The sequence below is a fragment of the Ipomoea nil genome, unplaced genomic scaffold (assembly GCF_001879475.1).
Source record: "Ipomoea nil cultivar Tokyo-kokei standard unplaced genomic scaffold, Asagao_1.1 scaffold2610, whole genome shotgun sequence".
NCBI classification, from domain to species: Eukaryota; Viridiplantae; Streptophyta; class Magnoliopsida; order Solanales; family Convolvulaceae; genus Ipomoea; species Ipomoea nil.
The window spans coordinates 1,383,556-1,409,046 of NW_017619038.1; the positions used below are offsets into that span (position 1 = coordinate 1,383,556).

At 34.3% G+C, this 25,491-nt stretch overlaps 1 long non-coding RNA gene across 1 annotated transcript; it reads right to left on the reverse strand.

The window, feature by feature from the left end:
* Positions 1 to 4,027: 4,027 nt before the first annotated feature.
* Positions 4,028 to 24,741, reverse strand: LOC109154195. The gene is made up of 4 exons (XR_002049666.1): positions 24,729 to 24,741; positions 19,340 to 19,347; positions 13,593 to 13,595; positions 4,028 to 4,108 (listed from the first exon to the last, which is right to left on the reverse strand). It is a non-coding gene; the product is annotated as an uncharacterized LOC109154195 (long non-coding RNA).
* Positions 24,742 to 25,491: the final 750 nt, after the last annotated feature.

The window sequence follows — 25,491 nt, forward strand, 5'->3', positions numbered from 1 at the left end:
GAAGAAATAAATTAGGGAGGAAAAGAATTATAATTTGGTGAGAAAAGAGAAAGGTGGGAATAAGGTAGGAATTCAAATTACGTTGTTTGGTAGGAAAAAAATATAATTATTGGAGTTGAGAAGGAAAAAAGTGATATAAAGACTAAAATACCCTTGTGTAATAATAATAATAGTAATAACAACCAAGGGTAGTAGTGTCATTTCATTTGTTTTTCCTTTTTCAAATTCATTGAATTGCAATTAATGGCGGTAACCCATGAATTGCAATTCAACAAAAGGAGGGAATTGTAATTCTGTGGAATTGCAATTCCCTCCAACCAAACAATGCAATTGAGACATCCAGTGAATTGCAATTCAACTACAGCTAAATTACAGTGAACCAAACGCCCTGTTAATATATTACAAATGTACTTGATATTCATGGTCCACAGAATTATGTGGACCATGATCCACACAATAATTTGTCATCCTATTACTTTTGGGCCACTTAATATTTAGCACAAAATTTTGGAGCCCAATTATTTGTATATATATGTTGTGTATAGGACCAAATGAAAACATCGAGCAAATTATACCGGTAAATTACAATGTTATATAGACCATAATAAAAAGTATATTTTTAATATACTAAATGTATATTATTTGTATACTGAATGTACATTATACAATATAATGTACACTCAGAACAAAAATAATGTACATCCCCTGAATATAATGTACATTATTTTTGTACCGAATGTACATTATTTTATAGAAGACAAAATATGGTACACACAACTTGTATGGACCATGGTCCACACAATAATGGTTGAATTATACCGTGCACTAGGGAGCACAATCTATTGTGCGCCCTTGCCCAAAACGACGTTGTTCTGTACCCTTTTCGCGTGTCTGCTATTAACTTCTTAAAAAAAAATCATGTTTCGAATGTACAGAATTGTATAATAGAAAACACATAATTTTATACATGAAAACACAGAATTTTATACCTGAAAACACATAATTTTTATAACTGAAAATCCCCATGTTTCGAATGTATAGAATTATATAATAGAAAACACATAATTTTATACTTGAAAACATAGAATTTTATACCTAAAAACACAAAATTTTATAACTGAAAATTCCCATATTTCGAATATACAGAATTATATAATAGAAAACACATAATTTTATACCTGAAAACACAGAATTTTATACCTGAAAACACATAATCTTTTTTAAAAGGATAAAAATCCCCAGTTTCGAATGTACAGAATTTTATACCTAAAAGCACAAAATTTTATACCTGAAAACACATAATTTTATACCTGAAAACACATAATTTTATAACTGAATACATATACATTTTCGTCGCGTTAATTCCCCACACAACTTAACAAAACGACATCGTTTTGGGAAGCGCGAGGCGCACATTGCTATGTGCGCCCTAGTGCACGGTATAACGATTGAAAACATCGTTCTCCTGTAAAAAGTAAGGATTGATCTCATCCGTTCATCATGGTTCATGAATAGTTGATAATTTAATAAAAAAAATACAAGGTCAATTTTATAATTATTGAAAACTTTTAAGAACGATGTTCATTTTATAATTATTGCAAATTTAAAAGTTTAGTAATTGTAAGATCCTAGCCTTTTTTTGGATGACGAGGGAAAGTGGGAAACCCCACAACCTTTTCCGTGTGAATAAATCTCGCCTTGTAACCCTGGCCGACAAAAGACCACAAAGAAATAAACTAGCGTAGGTTACTCATAGTTGATCAGCTCAAACCAAGGGACAAAGATTCGAACGCGTGATCTTGTAGGGATGGGATTATCCCCAACTCCCCAAGATCCAATCCTTTGATGCAGTGAGTGAGAGAGAGAGAGCTAGAGAAATGAAAAAATGTTGTGACATTTTCATAATTAATACGATATACTCCGTACTAAACAATTCAAAAGCTTCATGGTGGATTCATTGTTGTATTATAGTGCATCCAACTTGAATATACGTTTACAAAGTATAAATACATTGGCATATATATGAAACTTTTTTCTACGGTGATAAATGACATTGGTGCATGGTGTATTACATTTAGTATACGTGTGCAAGTGTAGCTAATTGTATTAGGTATCGTGCATGTGCACCAATACTAGGGATAGGTAGCAGTACAGCCTCCTACACTAATATTTGTATTAGGTTTAACATAAATAATACCAATGTCGATTATATTGGTAGCATAGAAATTTTATATACATAAGCATTTGACATACTCGATATATGAAGAGTGCGCAATTTATATCCTACACCATGGCGCGCATTGCACTGTGCGTCCAGATGTAAAACGACGTCGTTTTAATTTTTTTTTTTTTTTTTTTTTTAAATTTCCCGCCCCAGTGTATGGCAGTTAATTTTTTTTTTTTTAAAAAACCCCTGTTCAAAAATGTACATAATTGTTATATTAGAATACACATAATTGTATACATGAATGTACATAATTATATAACAAAATATACATACTCTTTTTAAAAGATAATACACATAATCTAACATAATACATAATAAACATAAACTTTTAACATAATACACATCAACTCTTAACATAATACATACAAATTTTCTGATTCGGATGTACATAATTGTATAAAAGGAATGTACATAATTGTATAAAAAATGTACATAATTGGGTGAACAAATATACATAATTGGGTGAACAAATATACATAATCACAGCAACTTCCTACCGCGCCTTCCAAAACAACGTCGTTTTGGGAGGCGCGCGGCGCACAGTGGTGTAGGGTATAACGATTGATGAAGAGTGGGTATTTAATTTGGTACGCGGAATCCAAAGCCAGCAGTTTCCCCACCAGCCTACACAGATGCTTCAGACTGCTGTTGGGCCGAAGAGATGGTAATATGGTATGAGGTTAGCATTTGGGAGGATATAAATCATGGTGACTCAACTGAACATGAATTACAGAGGCTAGATCGGTGCTCACATCACTTTGAGAGGTTGCTCCCATACTGCCGCTGGTGAGACTCAACCCCTGGTCATTCTTCCAAAGTTTCACCTCTATGACCAATTGAGCTACCCATGCGGGCATGTGTATTTACATTATTATCTTTAGGAAAGACGGAAGACGAAATTGGACAAAAATTAAAATGTTGAGGACTTAATTTGGTAAGGATTATAGTTGAGGATCAAATAGATTATTAACTCTTTTATATATGTAAGCATTTGACATACTCGTATTTAATTTGGTACGCGTATTAAGTGTAAAACTCATAGCACAAAAGTATTTAGCATAAAAAAAATTAATTGTATTTTTTTTTTAATTTAAATGGTTGTGACACAAGATAATTAATGGTAAGAAATATGATAATTGGATTTTTGTTACAAATCTATGAGGATACAACAAAATATGCATATTGTAGACTAACTAAAGATAAGGGAACCTAACAACAAAATATTAATTTTTTATTGAAAGAAACTACTCTTCTTTTTTTTTTTTTTTTTTTTTTTTTTTTTTTTTTTTTTCCACAATTTGATATATCTAAATACTCTACATTTTCATTTTTGGTAGGAGACAATGTAATTCTTTTTTTTTTTCCTTTAAAATAAAATACTTTAAAATCTTATTAACTAAAATATTGTAGATTAAAACATTAGGAGTATTTCTCAAATTAGGGTGTGTTTGGTTCACATATAGGAATCGAAATTGAAAATTAAGAGAATCAAATATTTGATAATGGTAATAGGTTTTGGTGAAACTATTTTGTTGGTAGTAAGGTAGAATTAGAATGATTACCAATATTGATGTTTTGTTATTATTTATGACCCTATAATGGGAATAAATATTCTAAAAATACAAAAATAAAAAATCAAGACAATTGATCATATTATAATGACATCCAGAGCACCAATATGAACAAACAAAAAATCAAAACAAAAATCTAAAAACACTATTCCAAACTTAAAAAATCGATTACAAATAAGATATAATAATACGGATTTTCAATTGAAGGGGTAATCAAATCTCATAATTGTGGTTTAAAAAGTTGTCAACCGAACACTAACTATGATTTGATTATCATTCCTAGTGTGTAAACGCATGAACCAAACACACCCTAACATAATTTTTATCAGTTTAATGTCTCGTCACATATTGTTAATGTTCTTATTTGGTAGAATCCCAAATTGTTTAGTACTATTTAAAAAAAAAATTTGAGTGAATTCCATTTTTGGTCCTATTATTATAGGGGCATTTCCAATTTCAGTCCACTTTAATTTTTTTTACCGGTTGTACAACCACTGTTATTGAATGTGTTCTACTTTTAGTCCACCGTTAATATTTCCGTCAAGAGGCCGTATAATCAAAGGGTATTTTGGTCTTTTTATGTTTTTCTCTTCTCTTTTAATCCAGGCGCTTCGTCCTCCTCCTCCGATATTCGAAGATGGCTCTTCGAACAACGAGAATGAGAAGCCAAAGCTGCATCGTTTCGTTCGTTCCAACATGGGCCGGCGAGGTTTCTTAGGTTTTAGGTTTAATGTTCGCATTTCTTTAGTCAAACATACTCTTGGATGAGAAGAAAGGTCAGAATACCTCTAGATTACACAGCCTCTTGATGGAAATACTAACGATGGGACTAAAAGTGGTACACATTCAATAATAGTGATTATAAAGTGACAAAAAAATTAAGTTGGACTAAAATTGGAAACGCCCCTATAACAATAGGACCAAAAATGGAATTCACTCAAAAAAATTGTTTAGTACTGATTTGTTGGTTTAGGGAACAAAATATTATCCATGGTGGAATAGAATAACGTAGTAATGCAACTAATAAAATGTAGTATTCATAAAAAAGTGTAAGGTGTCAAGTGTTATCACTGCGCCGCGTAAGCAACTAATGAAATTCATATTTATAAAATTTTAAACATATGACTGCATAGCGTGGTGGATTAGCGCATCTAATTTTGGATCTGAAGGTCTTGGGTTTGACTCCCACTGTGGTCATTTGATTATAACTTATCCTAAAAAACCTCAAATATAAACTCTACCTAAATTATAAAAATTTATTATCTCTAAATAAATATAACACACCTCTTTCGCTGAAATAATTTTTCCTTTAAAAAAAACCTAAAATATAAACTCTTCCCAAACTAAAATGAAAACTTATAAAAATTTTCTATAAATAAATATAACACACCTATAATTATGTACAGTGATGGAGTAAATAAAGAAGAGATAAAGTACAAATAAGCCACTGAACTATTTGGGAAACAGCAATTAAGCCACTGAACTCAAATAACCCCCAAATAAGCCATTGAACTTGGAAAAAAAGAGCAATTGACATTTTTAACAGGTTAATTCCAAATTTTTGCTGACTGGATTGCCAAATGTTTATTTTATTTACGTTTTTTATTATAATCCACCTACATAGTAATATATTTTAAAATAATTGTAATCAAAATAGTTTTATCTTTCCTAGATCTAATTTATTTATTTATATTATTATTTTTTAAACAGAAGATCCAGTGACAAATAATAATAAATAAATAAATAAATCAAATCTCGACAAGGCAAAATTAATTTAATTGTAATTACTTTAAAATATATTACTATGTAGGTGGATTGTAATAAAAGAAACGCAAATAAAATAAACATTTGGCAATCCAGTTAACAAAAATCTAGAGGTAACCTGTTAAAAATGTTAATTGCTCTTTTTTTCTGAGTTCAATGGCTTATTTGCTCTTTTTTACCGGGTTCTGTGGCTTATTTGGGGATTATTTGAGTTCGATAGCTTAATTGTTGTTTTCCAAATAGTTCAGTGGCTTATTTATACTTTATCCCAATAAAGAATATAGAACAACCTTTAAATTGATATTGGAAAAATATAAAATATTATTTTTTACTAGTAATTAATAAAATAGTTCCTAACCACTTTTTAATGTTTGAATTAATATTAATATCAATTTTCATTCCCAATAAGAAAATGACACATAAATTTTACAATTAATCAATAAAAAAGTTTTAAAAACTGTATCCAATATGAAAGTGATATTTGAACATTACTATCAACTAATCAAAATGAGCTGAGTTTTAAACCTTCCATTTTACTATCTCAAAAAAAAAAATAAAATAAACTTCCATTTTACTATAAATTTCAAAAAGTTGTGTCATGAATTAGTAGTCATCCTTTATCCTTTATATAATAAAACTATATGGTTTGAGAAATAATTAATGTTACAATTAATGCCACAACATCCTTTATTATATAAAAAAAAAAAACACAACATTTAAAAAATAAAATAGCTATATATATACACTACAAGAAATTTCACATTTAGTGACAATAGAAGTTGTCACTGAAACTATCAATATGAAAGTGATATTTGAACATTACTATCAACTAATCAAAATGAGCTGAGTTTTAAACCTTCCATTTTACTATCTCAAAAAAAAAAATAAAATAAACTTCCATTTTACTATAAATTTCAAAAAGTTGTGTCATGAATTAGTAGTCATCCTTTATCCTTTATATAATAAAACTATATGGTTTGAGAAATAATTAATGTTACAATTAATGCCACAACATCCTTTATTATATAAAAAAAAAAAACACAACATTTAAAAAATAAAATAGCTATATATATACACTACAAGAAATTTCACATTTAGTGACAATAGAAGTTGTCACTGAAACTATCAATTTTGGTCACTATTGAAATTAGTGACCATTTTTTGAAGTCGTCACTTTTCGTCACTATATCCTCCGTCACTATTGTAGTAGTGACGACTTTTGAAAAGTTGTCACAATTACTCACTACTTTGTGACAATATTTACTTTCACTACAAGTAGTATTTGAGTGATAACGATAGTTGTCACAATAAATGTATAATTTGTGACCAAATATGTTATTACAAAATATTGTTCTAGTGACAACTAAAATCGTTGCAATTAATTATTTTATTGTTATTAGTGACCTAAAAGGTAGTAACCAATTAATAGGCTGAACTCGGGGTCAACCCGATGGACCCCCACCCTGCCCCGGGACTAGACATGGCTCGACCTACGCCCAACCCCCTGTGACCTCAACTCTAATACCAATTGATATATTTTAGCGTTGCACTATGCTTACTTCCCAGTAGGTCACCCATCTTGTAAGTCAAGCACGCTTAACATTGGAGTTCTTTGGTTGTCTGTTGTCATATCCTTCTTAAAGCTAATTAGTCATAAGTATGAGCTTTTTAACATTTGTAATAAAATGAATTGGAACAGTTTAACTTGCGAAATTATTTGTTAGATAGCTTCTGTAAATGATAATGAACTTATATGTCACAAAAAAAAAAAGTAAAAAAAAATGAGCGATTACAAAATGTATTTAATTTTCACAATTACATTTATTTTAAGAATCACTAACTAGTTGCATTTTAATTGACCATAATATTTAATATTTAGTTCACAACAAATTACTTTGGCACCAACTTGAATGCAATTTTAGTGGCAAACATTGACTACAACATAACTTCACACAATATTCTTCTATTTAATTATAGTGACAAAATCATTGTAACAAATAATTACTTATCACAATTATCATAACATTAGTGACAAAATTTGAATTCAACATAATTATTGTTACAATTTAGTAATTTTTGTTTAGGAAATAATAGAGTGTCACAAATTAAATATTTGTAACAATTTCATAAAAAAAATGACAATATGAGTGACAATAATTTTTTTTTTCTCACAATCGTATCTCATTTCTAAGTGTATTTTTATTGACAAAAAGAGTTGTCACAAATATATAAAACAGAGTGACCAACAACAATTTGTCACAAAAAGTACCAAAATTTGTGTATCACACTATATTTTGTCACAATTACTTCTGTTCCCACTATAATTATATTGCCGCCAAAAGACATATACATTTATTGACAAAAAATAGTGACAACTTAGGTTACGACACTATCATTCTAATAATAGTGACAACTTATTTGTAACAAATACTTACTTGTCACAATTACCATACTATCTGTGACCAAAAAAATAGTTGTCACAATTATCATAAGCAATAGTGTTGAACATTTTTTAGTCACAAAAAGAGTATTATTTGTGACTAAATTACAAAGTGTCACAAAAAAATTGTCACTAAATGTCTTAATTCTTGTAGTGATATATATATATATATATATATATATATATATATATATATATATATATATATATATATATATATATATATAATCATATAAAAAATATATACTTTTGAAAAATAAAATAGCTATATATTATATAATCATATAAAAAATGTGTTCAATTAGAGTTTAAATTTACACATACAAAATTTGAAATTTGCTTTCCAAATGTAATTATCTTAGTTATTATTTGTATTGTGAAAATTATAATATAGATGAAATACAATTAAGAATAAATCAATGTAATTATGTAAATTATCTCTATAAGTTTATTTGAATATGCACATAATTAGAGATTATATTAACCATACAAAATTATAATTTTAATTTTAATTGTAATTTTGTATTCTATAAAAATAATAAATACTTGACCAATGGAAGCTCAAAAATATTATTATATTAAATAATTTAAAATATTTTAGTTTTTCTATTTTTTTATTTATATTTATAATAACATAATTTTTTTCCGTGCATCGCGCGGGTGAATTAGTAGTTGATTTAAAAGTTATTTAGTCACAATTGGTACAATATCATATAAGAATTGAAACTTACACATCATCACTTAGAGCAATAATGAAAGAGAAAAAAAATCTATGTAATTCTACTTAAACTTATTTTTAATATTTATTTAACATTCCATGAACCAAACATCGTTGAGAGTGTTTAGAAAAAAAAAGTAAATTTAGGATGAACAACGGATTTGGGTAGTGGCAATACTAATGGGGTTCAAAGAGATGTTAAACCAGTGGAATCAGATACTAACATTGCTATTGGCCTAGGTGAATACAAATTAAATGAATGATTTGTTTGAAAAATTGAAAAAATGATTTTTAGAAGCTATTGTTTTATTTATGAAAAATTTAGTCAATAAAAAAATATTCAATCATTTGGTAACAAAATATATATATATATATATATATATATATATATATATATATATATATATCTATTTTGACAAAAAATGTCTTCTAATATTTTTACTTAAAAGACATTTATTTTTTTATCTCCCCTCACGTTAAGTTTCTTTCTTTTCATCTCTCTTATTAGTGTCAAATGAGCGGCCTAGTTCGCTGCAATCATTATTGTGTGGACCATGGTCCACACAAGTTGTATGGACCGTATTTTGTATACTGTAAAATAATATACATTCAGTACAAAAATAATGTACATTGTATTTAGGAAGTGTACATTATTTTTGTACTAAGTGTGCATTATATTGTATAATATACATACAGTACAAAAATAATGTACGTTTAGTACATTAAAAATGTACTTTTTATTATGGTCCACGTAACATTGTGTGGACCACAATTTGCCAGTTCGCCGCCTAGTCGCCTACCCCATTTACTATTTGAACTGGACCAAGCTGACCCTATTAAAATTCAGTTCGGGTGGGTAGCACAAAATTATAAAAATATATGTATGGCATCGCCTATAGCTCAATTGTTTTAAAAGTTAAGTTTTTGTTTGTTTGTTTTTTGTTTTGTTTTGTTTTGTTTTTTTTTTTCCTCAAATTCTTTAGTTTGTTCAGTTTAGGATGAGTTGGTCCATATTAGGACTCTATGTATCTGAGTCCATCTATGATTCACAATCCCAGTCTCCCTATGTCTCCTCTTGTATATATACATAGGATCTGTACTCTTGTAATCAATTACTGTTAATATAATTCATTACAGTTCTCATCTGGTATCAGGTAGCTAGAGTTTCTATCCAATGGTCGACGGATTTGTCAATTCCTCTAAACGGACCGTTTCTGATGCTCCCTCCTCATCGGTGGTTTCAACCGTAACCACCCTCTCCACCGCTCATCACTTCATCAGCGTCAAATTGACTCATCAGAACTTCTTATTTTGGAGGGCTCGAGTTGTTCATTTTCTCAACGGATATGACCTAATGGGCTTCATCGACGGATCAAATCCATGCCCGCCAACCATGCACGATCTCGTACGACGCAGAGGGGACGTCGTCCCTGCCGAATCCCGCCCATCATCTGTGGGTTCGTCAGGATCATGCGCTTCACTCCATGCTCATGTCCTCTTTATCTGATGAAGTTATGTCCTTGGCTATAGGGCATCACACCAGCAGTGCAGTGTGGACTGCCGTTACCTCCACACTTGCCTCTTCGTCTCGGTCTCGCTCGTTGAACCTTCTCGGGCAACTTCAGACGCTACAGCAGGGTGATGCCTCCGTCAATAATGTTAGGAATAAAGTGTAATGGTTTTGATATGCCAAATATGTATTTGTAGAACCCCCAATTTTATTTTATAGGTCTAGTAGAGTCTTAGACCATGATCGGGAAATTATTTAAGTTGCAAAAGAGAAAAACAGAGGAAGATGCATGAAAATAGAAGAAGAAGATATAAAGCCTAAAATCAAGAATTTGTCTGGTGAAAATGACAAATTAAAGAAGAAGATGAATGATATGAAAATCACGTCAATGCTACTCAAAAAAGATATCCCAGGAGAATTTTCGTTGAAGAAAATTAAGATTGGAAGATTGCATGAATTTGACTTGGAGATCAAGCATCTATGGAAAGAAAGGAGTATATCAATGATGATTGGAGATTTAACTAATAAGCTGTACGGAAAAATTGGAAGATGTCTGGTGTATTATGTGAAATGGTTTAAGTTCAAATCTCACCATCAATAATTTTACAAGGTAAAATTTGAGAAGCCAAAATTAATTAAATCCCCAATTTCCACTTGTCACTTCGGTGGCAATTGAGAAGCAATTGCACATGGGAGCCAATACAAAGGGAATTGGGAGCCGGTTCCAGAGCAATTGAAATTGGGAGCTAGTTAATTCAAATGGCTTTGGGCGTCAAAGTGGAAATTGGGAAGCAATTTCACTTGGGTTGGGAGCTAGTTAATTCAAATGGCTTTGGGCGTCAAAGTGAAAATTGGGAAGTAATTTCACTTGGGTGGCAATTGAGAAGTAATTGCACTTGGGAGCCAATTCAAAGGGAATTGGGAGCCGATTTCAGAGCAAGTAAAATTGGGAGCTAGTTAATTCAAATTGGGAGCCAATTGAGATTGTAGTATGGGATGCAATTTTAAATTGATGAAATTCAATACCATGAGAAGTCTGGGAGCCAATTTCGAAGTCAAAGTCAAATAATTCAAATTGGGAAGCAATTGAAGCACCAAGAGTAGATTGGGAGCCAATTACAAGTCAAAGTCAATTGGGTGCCAATTACAATGGAGAAATTCAAATTGGGTGCCAATTACAAGTCAATTGCAATTGGGTGTCAATTACAAAGGAGAAATTCAAATTGGGAGGAAGTTCAAAGCCAATTTGAAGTCTGAGAACACCCAGACGTGAGAATGAAGAAGATGAAGAAAAACTTACAGTGAAAATATTCTCACAAGGAAAAATACTAGTCTAACTAGTATGGGATTAAATTGAAGAATATTTTTGAAGTATTTAAATCCCAAGAACCACTTCAGAGCTGATCAGAGAAGCCATTCTACACAAAACTGAGACACAGATATTTCCAAGAAGCGTGAGAAAACCAGAGGAATATCAGATGAAGTTTGGGTACTCATTTGCATGAAGTTGAAGCTCTATCAACGGCTAGCTTATCTCTTCTGACACTTTGCCAGAAGATAAGATAAGATCTCTGACAAAAGATACAAGAATTCAAAAATGAGATCGTTTCTTTCCAACGGACAGATTCTCATTACCAGCTATAAAAGAATGAAGATATGAAGACTTAAAAAAAAAAGCAGAGAACACGAACTCAGATAGAGCAGAGTACACGAACTCACAAAGAAAAGAGCAAGAGCAAAAATCTCATTTGGTACAGAGCATACCAAAAGAAGTCTTCAAGTGAGAAGTGAGAAAAGAAAAAGAACTCAGAGAGCTTCAAAGAGAAATATTCTGAGAGTACTTAAACAGAGCAAAACAGAGCATAAAAATCAAGTGCTTTACTTGATATTTCAAAGAGAGAAAACACTCAGAGCGTTCAAGAGAAATCTTTCAAAGAGTGTTACATCTTCATCAAAGAGACATGCGCATCATTGAAGATCTTCTACAAAGTCTCAGAAGTTGGAAGCAAGACAACACTTGTTTTGGAGCAAAACAAGAGAGGGGAGGAAAGTAGCACGGAGCTGTGAAATCCTGGATTGTCACACGGAGCTGTGAGATCCGAAGCAGCAGTGTCGGAGGCACTGGGCGTGATTAGTGCGGGCTTTGTGATCAAAGCACTAGATCACGGGATATGTTTCTACCGGAGTGTGGAAGACGGGGGGAAAGTAACGCGGAGTCGTGAAATCCTAGGATAGTAGCGCGGCGACGTGAAACCCGAAGCAGCAGTGTGGTGTCACTGGGCGTGATTAGTGCGGGCTTGGTGATCAAAGCACTAGATCACGGAAATTCATTGTATCTTGGAACCAAGAAGTGGTGGATATAGTGAATTGCTCTTGGAGATAAGAGTAAGTGGAGTAGGAGGATTACACCATCTCGCGAACCACTATAATTGTCTTGTGTTCTTTACTGCTTTCTTTACTTACTGCTCTTTACTTGCTCTACACGAGATATATACTCACACAATCTCACACACACTTTATCTTTATTTAATTTCACTGTGCACCATACTCTAACAATCTAGTTAAGAGTTTTGGTTTATCTCTGGCTTAGCAATTGTTGTGCTGTGCGAAAAAGTTTGAAAGTCTATTCACCCCCCCCCCCCCCCTCTAGACATTCACCTTACCTCTTTTGGGACCAACAATTGGTATCAGAGCAGGCTGTCTATTTAAGCCAATTTGCTATCTAAGCACGTTGCCTAATTGGGTCAACCGTTTCTTACTGCTAGACAGATCCATTCTACAAAGTGTGTGATTGGATTAATCTTTCATATCTCTCGTGATGATGATGAAGAAAGATTTAGCTCAAAATCTATTATTCTCACTTGATAAATTTGATGATTGGAAAGTTCGTATGCAGGTACATTTATCGGCACTACACGATGAAATGTGGGAAGTTATTTCCACTGGCCTTATAGAAATATTAAAAGTCAATACGGCGTTTGTTATATCCCCGGATGCTCCACAGTACGTACAAAAGCCTAAACCGGAATGGACATCGGATGATAGAACGCGGAATAATCTTGACAATATTGCCAAGGATATTCTATTCAATGCCGTTGATGATACAATATTTCCGAAGATCCGAAAGTGTGCTACTGCCAAAGAAATATGGGAAACTCTCATTAAGATTGGCGAAGGAGATGAACAAGAAAAAGACAATAAGCTCACAATCGCCATGAAGAAGTTCGAAGATTTCAAAATGCTCTCAAATGAAAGTGTTGCAGACATGGAAGCTCGAATGATCAAAGTTCTTGGAGAGATTATTGATCTTGGCAAAAATATTAGACAAAAAGAAATTAATCTCAAAATCCTATGAGGCTTACCATCTTCATGGGATATGAAGGTTACGGCTATGCGCGACTACCGAGATCTGAGAATGTTGTCAACAGACAAATTATTTAGTGATCTGAAAGCATATGAGTTCGAAATGAAGGCCAAAGATGATGATGTTCATGAAGCTCGAAATTCTGCTCTAATGGCCGAACAACCGTCAACCTCCAGGTCAGTAGAAAATAATGTTGATTTTATGACTAACGAACAATTTGCTCTTTTTGTTAAAAAATTTAGAAGGTTTATGCGAAAAGGAGACAACAAAAATTCTGCTCATGGAAAATTCGTCTCTCGCATGACACAAGAAGAAAAAGTCGAAGAAAACAAGGATTTATGCTACAATTGCCGCAAACCCGGACATTTTAAAATAAATTGTCCATATCCGATCGTTAGCAAGTATCAAGGCAAAAACATTGAATCTACGCCGAACAAATCCGAAAGCAAAAGGTTCAAGCGCGACAAAGAAAAGCTCTCGTTAGCAACGAACCAAACGAAAATGATGATTCGGTGGATTCATCATCAAGCAATGAAAGTTCATGTTCGGATGATGATACGGCGCTAGTATGCAAGTCAATTGAGTTGAGTACAAGTGAAGATTGTCTTATGGCTCTTGAAGCAGAGGAAGAAGAGGTAACATCTAATTCTTTCAATTCTGTTAATTCTTCTTTTTCTCGTGAATCTATTGACAGTCTAATGCGAGAATGTCAAGAGATTATGCTCACTCATCCTCAACTCAAGGAGGAGCGCAATAATATTCTAATTCTTGAAAAAGAAGACTTTACTTGAAGTGAGTAAATTGAAGAATGAAAATATTCATCTTCAAGAAGAGTGTAAAGCAAGAGAGGTTAGAGAACATAACCTTCGGGCAACTATTGCTACGTTCACTAATTCGTCTAAAATTATAGATAAAATGGTGAGCATGCAAAAGCCATCAGGAGATAGAACCGGAATCGGTTATGACTCCACATGTTCTCAAACCCCTCAAAATCTGACTAATTCTACTACTACTTTAAATAATAAAGTTTAAGTGGTAAAATTTGTTAAAAGTCAGAATAGCACGATGAGACAAGGACTCCGCTATCAAACAAAAGCAAAATTGAATGTTGAAAGGCCGAAACAATTCAATTACATGGCAAAGCAACAAAAATTCTTCAAGCAAAGATATGCCAAAGAGTCAAGTGCAAAAAGATTTCATAGAAAAGAGGGAAGCTTTTCTAGAAATAGAGTTGGGAGATCTTATCCCACTCAAAAGGATTGGTTGTGTAATAGATGTAATGCTTTTTATAGACCAAAGCAACAATCCTCTTCCCAAGTGCCAAAATATAAAAATGATTTCCAAAACCCGGCGCCAAAAATGTTTTCTAATGTGAGTTATGATTATCGTGTCTCAAATGGTTACAAATCGCCTCATCTTAATTCAATAAGATCTAGGTGGGTTTAGTTACCAAAAATCACTAACAGTAAAGGACCCAAGCAAGTATGGGTACCTAAAGTTAATTAATCTTTTTTGCAGGATGTTTGGTACATCGATAGTGGTTGCTCACGCCACATGACTAGAAATAAATCATATCTAGTGAATTTCAAAGAAATCGATGGACCAAAAGTTATATTCGGAGGAAATCAAAATTATGGAATTACAAAAGGAGTTGGCACGATCAAGAAAAATGGATTAAAGATTGAAGATGTTTCTTTCGTGGAAGGCTTAAAATTCAATTTGTTGAGCACTAGTCAATTTTGTGATAAAGGCTATCTTGTAGAATTCTCTAAAGATAATTGCCTAATCAAAAATGAGCTCACAAATGAAGTTGTACTCTCTGGAAAAAGGCGAAAGAACATGTATGTTGTTGATTGGAGTACAAGCAAAGATATAGTGTGCTTAATGGCTAGAAATTTGAATGAAGCAAATTGGGAATGACACAGAAAGCTCAACCACTTAAAATTCAAGACTATCAATCAACTTGCAAAGAAGAATCTAGTAGAAGGCTTGCCAGATATTATCTTCAAGAAGGACCAAGTGTGTGATGCATGCCAATGCGGAAAGCAAATCAAATCATCATTCAAATCAAAGGCACACGAGTCAACGTAAAGACCGCTAAGCTTACTACATATGGACTTATTTGGACCCGTTGATCCAATAAGTGTAAGTGGTAAGAAATATACTCTCGTTGTTGTTGATGATTTTTCTAGGTACACTTGGACAATGTTTCTCAAGAAGAAAAATGAAGTTGAGCAAGTTCTACCGAAGCTGTTGAAGCAACTCCAAAATGAGAAAGAATTGCAAATATAAAAAATACGAACGGATCGTGGAACCGAGTTCGTGAATGGAGTTATACAAGCTTTTTGCAATTCACATGGAATTTCTCATCAATTATCTGCCGTAAGAACACAGCAACAAAACAGTGTTGCCGAAAGAAGAAATCGGACGCTCAAAGAAGCCGCACGAGTGATGATTAGTATAGCTGGTCTCCCGAAACGATATTGGGCGGAAGCTATCAACACTGCTTGCTACACGCAAAATCGAAGCATGATCCATAAGCAGTACAAGAAGACGCCATATGGAGCTATATAAAGGGAGAAAACCAAATATTGGTTATTTTCATATTTTTGGATGCAAATGTTTTATTCATATTAATGATAAATTGCATCTAAAAGCTTTTGATGAGCGTGCAGATGAAGGAATTTTTCTAGGATATTCAGCTACCAGCAAGGCGTTCAGAGTTTTGAATAAAAGAACAATGGTGGTTGAAGAATCCATACACGTGGTATTTGATGAAAAATCACAGATCAAAAATGATGCTCTGGGCGAAGAATTCGAACAAAATGGTAACAAGTGTCATATTGATTTTTGTGATACTAATGATACGTGTATAGATGATGTTTTGCAGGGAATGGATGAGTTGGAAATTAATTCTCTAGAAAATCTCATCCCTCATCCAGAAGAAGTTGGAAATTCTTTTAATAATAATTTTGGAGGTGAAGCCACACGTGAGAATGGAGATGCAGTACGGGTTGAGGTTGGTGATCCAGTTAGTGATCAAGTTGCTGGTGAAGTTGGTGATCAATTTCAAGAAGAATTAAATGATGAAATTTGAACCAACACTGCTAGTACACAACAAATGGGTCCACCCAGTACCATGCACCCATTTGAACCAGATTTAAGATGGCTTAAAAATCACCCTCCAGAATTAATTATTGGGAATATTCATGAAGGCGTGAAAACAAGATCATCTACCATGGAAGCATTGTTCACGTGTTATCTTTCTCAAATTGAACCAAAAGAAGTGGACGAAGCTCTTAATGATCCGAATTGGATAGATGCTATGCAAGAAGAGCTCGATCAATTCAAAAGAAATGATGTTTGGGAACTTGTTCCAAGATCGGCGAACCACAATGTTGTAGGAACCAAATGGGTCTTTCGGAACAAAGCAAACGAAGAAGGCGTGATTGTTAAGAATAAAGCAAGGCTCGTTGCAAAAGGATACTCTCAAGAAGAAGGAATAGATTTTGATGAAACTTTTGCACCGGTAGCCCGACTTGAAGCAATTAGAATTTTCCTAGCCTACGCCGCACACAAAGATTTCACTGTTTATCAAATGGACGTGAAAAGCGCATTCTTGAATGGTCTACTCGAAGAAGAAGTTTATGTCGAATAACCCCTAGGTCTTGAGGTAAAAGGCGAAGGTGATAAAGTCTACAAACTTAAAAATGCATTGTATGGGTTGAAACAAGCACCTAGAGCTTGGTATGATACTTTGTCAATGTTCTTGATAAGCTGTGGATTCACCAAAGGCCTTGTGAAATGAGCATGATGGGTGAATTGAATTACTTCTTGGGCTTACAAGTCAAACAACTGAAAGAAGGAATATTCATCAATCAAGCAAAGTACACCCGCGACTTGATAAAGAAGTTTGGCCTTGATGGAAAATCATCGATCAAAATTTCAATGAGTACATCATTGAGGCTAGACAAAGATGAAGATGGAAAGGATGTCGATCAAACAAAATATAGAGGAATGATTGGTTCTCTTCTATATCTTACTGCAAGCAGGCCGGACATTTCTTATGCTGTGGTAGTGTGTGCAAGATTCCAAGCAAATCCTAAAGAAAGCCACCTCACCGCAACAAAGAAGATCATACGATATCTGAAAGGCACAATCAATGTTGGATTGTGATATCCAAAAGGTACAGATTTTACTCTAACGGGTTTTTCAGATGCGGATTTTGCAGGTTGCAAAATAGACAGAAAAGGCACTTCCTGGACATGCCAGTTCTTGGGGGGAAGGCTTGTTTTTGGTTCAGCAAAAAGCAAAATTCCATCGCAACTAGTAACGCCGAGGCCGAATACATTGCTGCAAGAAGTTGTTGTGCGCAAATTTTGTGGATGAAGCAACAATTGAAGGATTACGGAGTTAATTGTGATGACGTTATTATTTATTGTGATAATACTAGTGCAATCGCTATCACCCACAATCCGGTGCTTCACTCAAGAACCAAACATATCGACATTCGACATCACTTCATAAGGGATCATGTTGAAAAGAAAAATCTAAAGATCGAATATATCCCTATGGAAAACCAAGTTGCTGATATTTTCACGAAGCCTTTATGCAAAACGAGATTTTCTACCTTAAGGCACGGGTTGGGAATGATCGAAATGAGCTAAGTATCACTGGACTTAATCTCTCAATTTAAATTGATACTTGTGCTCAAAATAAATTATTTTACGTGAATAAATTGTTTTATGTGATTATATGCATATGTTTATTCGAAATTTTGTGTAATAAAATTGCAATATGTGTTAGGAATTTATTTGTGTATTTGCATGTGTTATTTAACGTGAAATCATATGCCATGCAAATTAATTTGATGAAATGTGCAATTCATGATTTATTTGATTATTTGTTTAAAATTACATGTTTCAATGTGTTAATTAGTCTACGAATATTTGTTCATGTTTGTATAATTTGATTAATTTGTTTGCATGAACAATTTGTTTTAAAAATTTAATTTAATATGTTTATTGCATTATATATGTGTTTCGTGCATATGTGGTTTATGTGTTATAACTTGATATAAAATGTTTTAGAAATCTGAGCTGCAAGTTATATTTGATTAGTTTCTAAAAAGTTTTAGAATATGATGTGTGTAAAAGTTATGTGAAGATGTTTCTAAATATTAATTTGGAATATGTGTGATAATTTTGCTAATTTTCAAAATGTGTTTATTTGATTGGAAATTGCCGTGTATGTTTAAATTAATTGGTATGTGTGATTGATTATTTATGGTTGATTTTTGCTATTAACGAGATGTTTGAGTGTGATTAATTTTTGTGGTACACGTTTTTTAGAAGGAAATCATGAGATAAAGGAGGAAAATCAGAGTTTAATTGGGTATCAAACCTCCACCCATAAACTCCTACCCTTTCTAAACCTCCACCCATCTTAAACCTCCCCCCATAATCCTCTCCTAAATCAACACCCTTCCCCAACCGATTCATTCTCTCTCAAATCGTCACCCTAATCCCTCATTAACTCTCCTAGAAACCCAAATTCATATTTCCTCCTTTTTTTCCTCATAGGAGGGCGGGCAAGACGGTTCGAAAGGCTGCTAAAGGAAAAGACGATAGCTGGTGGATCTTCTACTATTCTATGTTCTTCCCGAAAGTGTGCTAATCCCTATGTTGTGCGGAGCTGAGCATCGCCGCAGAACGGGAGCTCGTGTGGAACCGCGATTCTTCATACTTTTTCTACTTATGAGAGAGAAAAAATGCTCCAGTCTTAGTGACTCTTCCTCTTTTCTAGGTTTTTTTTCTGAGTGTTCAAACGATAGACTGCTACCCATCACATCCACCGCTTTTTCGACCAATGAAGAGTCACGAAAGCATTCATCACACCTTTTGAAACCAAACGTCGGCTATATCTATAGAAAACCTTTGAACCCCTTCATCATTAGCTCACACGGTTCTAGCACCTTCCTAGGCCTATATATTTGGACCTGAAGTAAACAAGTCTGTGTGGAGATTTCTTTTGTTTGTATCTATTTTTGCAGGCTTCAATGACTCCAAAGAATCAAGAAAAGAGAAGATCTTCCAGGAGAGTGGCCGAGCAAGCAAGACAAGCGATGCTGAGAGCTCGACGTGCTGCAAATGGAGGACATGAAGTTGGAGATACACCTAGCGATCCTCTCATCCTATTCTCTGAAGAAGAGGAAGGACAACTACCGACAAAGATCAAGTTCAAAAAGGTCCGAAAGTCTCAACAGTGCAGCTACGACGCTCAACGCCGTCACCACTGTCATCTCGACCTCAAACCCGCAGCTTTAAGCGATCTGCTCAACCTCAAATGGAACCCGGATTAGTCTATGCTTCGAAATCAAGCTCTCCGTCTCCACCGCATGCTGATCTTGAGGCTAATCATGGCGCTAGTCTCTCTACCAATGAAGCCTGATTATGTGATCTGATCTGAAAATGTTATCTCTCTCTCTCTCTCTCTCTCTCTCTCCCTAAGAAGGAGATAAATAAAAATTATGGATTTTTTTGCTTCTAGTTCTCTCTATCTCTCTCTCCTGAAAATGAAAAATCCCTAAGGCATATAAAAAGATCAAAAGTTTCGTAGCCAAAAAGATACACAAAACATATACATGAATAAAAAAAAACAAAAAAAGGGGAATAAAAAGAAATTAAAAAAAAATATATTATGGCTACAAGAAGGGATAAAAGAAGAAAAGATTAAGAGGAGAAGTGTTAATACGAGAAGAATTAAGAGGATAAGTGTCAGAAGAAATAAGAAGAGATATTCCAGTTGAAGTTGCAGTAGAAGTTGCTACTGAGAGTAGACAACAAATCACAGAGGATTTATCCCGTGTATTGCCAGTACACAATACCGAGTCTACCATGCCTATCATGGACCCTGTTCTAGAAAATGAAGATTTATTTGCAGACAACTACACAAGAACAGAAGTTTTGGAAGAAGAAATTGGTGATCTCAATCAAGAAGTCGAATCACCTGAAGAAGAAGAAAGGATGCAACTCGTTGATACACCCGTTCTCACAGATCCGAGAAGGAGTCCATTCGGATCTCCTCAAAATTTGTGCAGACAAGTGATCAAGAAGATGACATTTTTACATCCTTATTTGCCAAAGTTGCCGAATCCGGTGATGTTGTTTGTCAAACCATTGGAGAAAAGTTGATTGAACAAAATCAAAAGATGGATCAACAACACACGGATACATGAGTTAATCTGAAGGAATTAATGGAGTATCAAAATATTTTGAAGACTCAGATTGACAAAGCTGAAAGGATCTTGAAAGGAGAATTAACAAAAGGCTTACTTGAAGTGATTCAACTCATGAAGAAAGAACGTGAGGCAGCTGAAAAGATTCACAACGAACGTCACTTGCGACAAGTCAAGGCGATACAAGATCAAGAAAGCCGAATCAACAAACTTGAAGTTGAACTCACAGTTGCAACAAATAAGCTGGAAAATGTACAAGCTGTTTCCATTGAAACACACAATAGTGTTGAAGCTGTGAAAGCAAACCAAGACCGAGATTGTAAGACCCTTGCACTTTTGGTTGATAACGCCAAAAGGGGGGAAGAAATTCTCAGTCACTTGGATTTGCAACAACAAGAATTTATTCTTGGAAGCCAACAACAGCCAGTAATATCGACCCAAGGTCGAGGCCGAAGCCGCGGACAATCCTCACACGAACCATCTCAGATTGGTTTTGCTCAGTTCGCGAATCCTAGTCTTGGTACGAGTACATCGAAAGTTGCTGAAACTCGTGGCTGGTTTGAATGCTCTAAAGGTCCCGCCACTCAGACAATAATATGGACTAAGGAAAATCTACCAAGAATGATAAAAAAATTGCCTGCAGCCGATCAAGCCCAATGGATCTCGGACAAGAATAAAGAAGAAGAAGGCAAAAGGAAAAGAACCGAGATGTGGTAGAACTAAGAGATTTCACTGGAAATATGGGCATGAATCTTGGAGAAGAAAGAAGCTTCGAAGAATGTGTTTTATGGTGGGAAGTTGGAGTTCTTCAAGGTAACAATATCAAAGAAGCTTTTGGATATTACATGGCCGGGCAAGTTACAAAGAGATTTCAGAATGCAAAGTTCAAAGATGATTTCTTCAAGCTCAGAGAACATGTCAAGGAAATTTTGAAGAAAGACATGGGAGTGAAGAAACCCAGAAGGTAATCTGAAAAATCTTTTAAGCTGATATTTACGCTATTTTTGAACCTCTGTTGCGTTTTTTCTCTAAATGTTCTGAAATATATCAATAATAATTTCCCATGGTCAATTTTATGTTTAGTATTTTATTTGTCTGATGTAATTAGATCTTCGTAAATTAAAAAGACAAGAAATGTCAAAACGCACATAAAAAATTAAAAAAAATGATGATCAAAAATAAAATAATTCAAGATGCGTTTAGGAGCTTGTCTAAAAATTAATTCACAAGTTTCTTTTGATTGTGTCTAGAAAACCATTTGTTAAACTCATCTTGGCTTTGTCAAATAAAATTGAGCAAAATGATTATTTTTCAAAGACTTAAAGCCAATGACTGAGTATAGGTTTTGACATTATCAAAAGAGGGGAAATTGTTAGGAATAAAGTGTAATGGTTTTGATATGCCAAATATGTATTTGTAGAACCCCCAATTTTATTTTATAGGTCTAGTAGAGTCTTAGACCATGATCGGAAAATTATTTAAGTTGCACAAAAGAAAAACAGAGGAAGATGCATGAAAATAGAAGAAGAAGATATAAAGCCTAAAATCAAGAATTTGTCTAGAGAAAATGACAAATTAAAGAAGAAGATGAATGATATGGAAATCACGTCAATGCTACTCAAAAAGATATCCCAGGAGAATTTTCGTTGAAGAAAATTAAGATTGGAAGATTGCATGAATTTGACTTGGAGATCAAGCATCTATGGAAAGAAATGAGTACATCAAAGATGATTGGAGATTTAACTAATAAGCTGTATGGATGAAGTAGAAGATGCTTGATGTATTATGTGAAATGGCTCAAGTTCGAATCTCACCATTAACAATTTTACAAGGTAAAATTTGAGAAGCCAAAATTAATTGGGCGCTAGTTTGGCTTTGGGCGTCAATTACAAGTGGAAATTAGGAAGCAATTTTACTTGGGTGGCCAGGTGGCAATTGAGAAGCAATTGCACTTGGGGCTTTGGGCGTCAATTACAACACTTGGGAGCCAATTCAAAGGGAATTGGGCAATTGAAATTGGGAGCGGCCAATTCAAAGGGAATTGGGCAATTGAAATTGGGAGCTAGTTCAATTCAAAGGGAATTTGGCAATTGAAATTGGGAGCTAGTTTCTTACAAGTGGAAATTAGGAAGCAATCAGCCAATTCAAATGGAATTGGCCAATTTCAATTGCCCAATTCCATTTGAATTGGGCAATTGAAATTGGGAGCTAGTTTCTTACAAGTGGAAATTAGGAAGCAATCAATTTCACTTGGGTGGCAATTGAGAAGCAATTGCACTCAATTTCACTTGGGTGGCAAGTTCAATTCAAAGGCAATTGGGCAATTGAAATTGGGAGCTAGTTTCTTACAAGTGGAAATTAGGAAGCAATCAATTTCACTTGGGTGGCAATTGAGAAGCAATTGCACTTGGGAGCCAATTCAATTCAAAGGGAATTGGGAGCTAGTTTCACAAGGGAATCAATTAATTAAATCTGATGGAGTTGGGCGCTAGTTTGGCTTTGGGCGTCAATTACAAGTGGAAATTAGGAAGCAATTTCACTTGGGTGGCCAGGTGGCAATTGAGAAGCAATTGCACTTGGGAGCCAATTCAAAGGGAATTGGGCAATTGAAATTGGGAGCTAGTTCAATTCAAAGGGAATTGGGCAATTGAAATTGGGAGCTAGTTTCTTACAAGTGGAAATTAGGAAGCAATCAATTTCACTTGGGTGGCAATTGAGAAGCAATTGCACTCAATTTCACTTGGGTGGCAAGTTCAATTCAAAGGGAATTGGGCAATTGAAATTGGGAGCTAGTTTCTTACAAGTGGAAATTAGGAAGCAATCGATTTCACTTGGGTGGCAATTGAGAAGCAATTGCACTTGGGAGCCAATTCAATTCAAAGGGAATTGGGAGCTAGTTTCACAAAAGAATCAATTCAAAGTTGGGAGCCAATGCATGAATTCAAATTTAGAGCCAATTGAGATTGTAGTATGGGATGTAATTTCAAATTGGGAGCCAATTGAGATTGTAGTATGGGATGTAATTTCAAATTGGATACCGATTCAAAGAAGACAGATTCAAAGAAGACATTGAGATCAAATTGAATTAAGATGAAATTCAATACCAGGAGAAGTCTGGGAGCCAATTTCGAGCCAATTGAGATTGTAGTATGGGATGCAATTTCAAATTGGGGACCTATTCAAAGAAGACATTGAGATCAAATTGAATTAAGATGAAATTCAATACCAGGAGAAGTCTGGGAGCCAATTTCGAGCCAATTGAGATGTAGTATGGGATGCAATTTCAAATTGGGGACCGATTCAAAGAAGACATTGAGATCAAATTGAATTAAGATGAAATTCAATACCAGGAGAAGTCTGGGAGCCAATTTCGAAGCACCAGGAGACCAGGAGAAGTCTGGGAGCCAATTTCGAAGCACCGCACTAGGAGTAGATTGGGAGCCAATTACAAGTCAAAGTCAATTGGGTGCCAATTACAAATTGAAGCACCAGGAGGAGATTGGGAGCCAATTACAAGTCAAAGTCAATTGGGTGCCAATTACAAATTGAAGCACCAGGAGCAGATTGGGAGCCAATTACAAGTCAAAGTCAATTGGGTGCCAATTACAGTGGAGAAAGTCAAAGTCAATTGGGTGCCAATTACAATGGAGAAAGTCAAAGTCAATTGGGTGCCAATTACAATAGAGAAATTCAAATTATTGGGTGCCAATTACAATGGAGAAAGTCAAAGTCAATTGGGTGTCAATTACAATGGAGAAATTCAAATTGGGTGCCAATTACAAGTCAATTGCAATTGGGTGTCAATTACAAAGGAGAAATTCAATTTGGGAGGAAGTTCAAAGCCAGTTTGAAGTCTGAGAACACCCACACGTGAGATTGAAGAAGATGAAGAAAAACTTACAGTGAAAATATTCTCACAAGGAAAAATACTAGTCTAACTAGTATGGGATTAAATTGAAGAATATTTTTGAAGTATTTAAATCCCAAGAACCACTTCAGAGCTAATCAGAGAAGCCATTCTACACAAAACTGAGACACAGATATTTCCAAGAAGCGTGAGAAAACTAGAGGAATATCAGATGAAGTTTGGGTACTCATTTGCATGAAGTTGAAGCTCTATCAACGGCTAGCTTATCTCTTCTGACACTTTGCCAGAAGATAAGATAAGATCTCTGACAAAAGATACAAGAATTCAAAAATGAGATCGTTTCTTTCCAACGGACAGATTCTCATTACCAGCTATAAAAGAATGAAGATATGAAGACTTAAAAAAAAGCAAAGAAGTGAGAAAAGAAAAAGAACTTAGAGAGCTTCAAAGAGAAATATTCTGAGAGTTCTTAAACAGATCAAAACAGGGCATAAAAATCAAGTGCTTTACTTGATATTTTCAAAGAGAGAAAACACTCAGAGCGTTCAAGAGAAATCTTTCAAAGAGTGTTACATCTTCATCAAAGAGACTTGCGCATCATTGAAGATCTTCTACAGAGTCTCAGAAGTTGGAAGCAAGACAACACATGTTTTGGAGCAAAACAAGAGAAGGGAGGAAAGTAGCACGGAGCTGTGAAATCCTGGATTGTCACACGGAGCTGTGAGATCCGAAGCAGCAGTGTCGGAGGCACTGGGCGTGATTAGTGCGGGCTTTGTGATCAAAACACTAGAT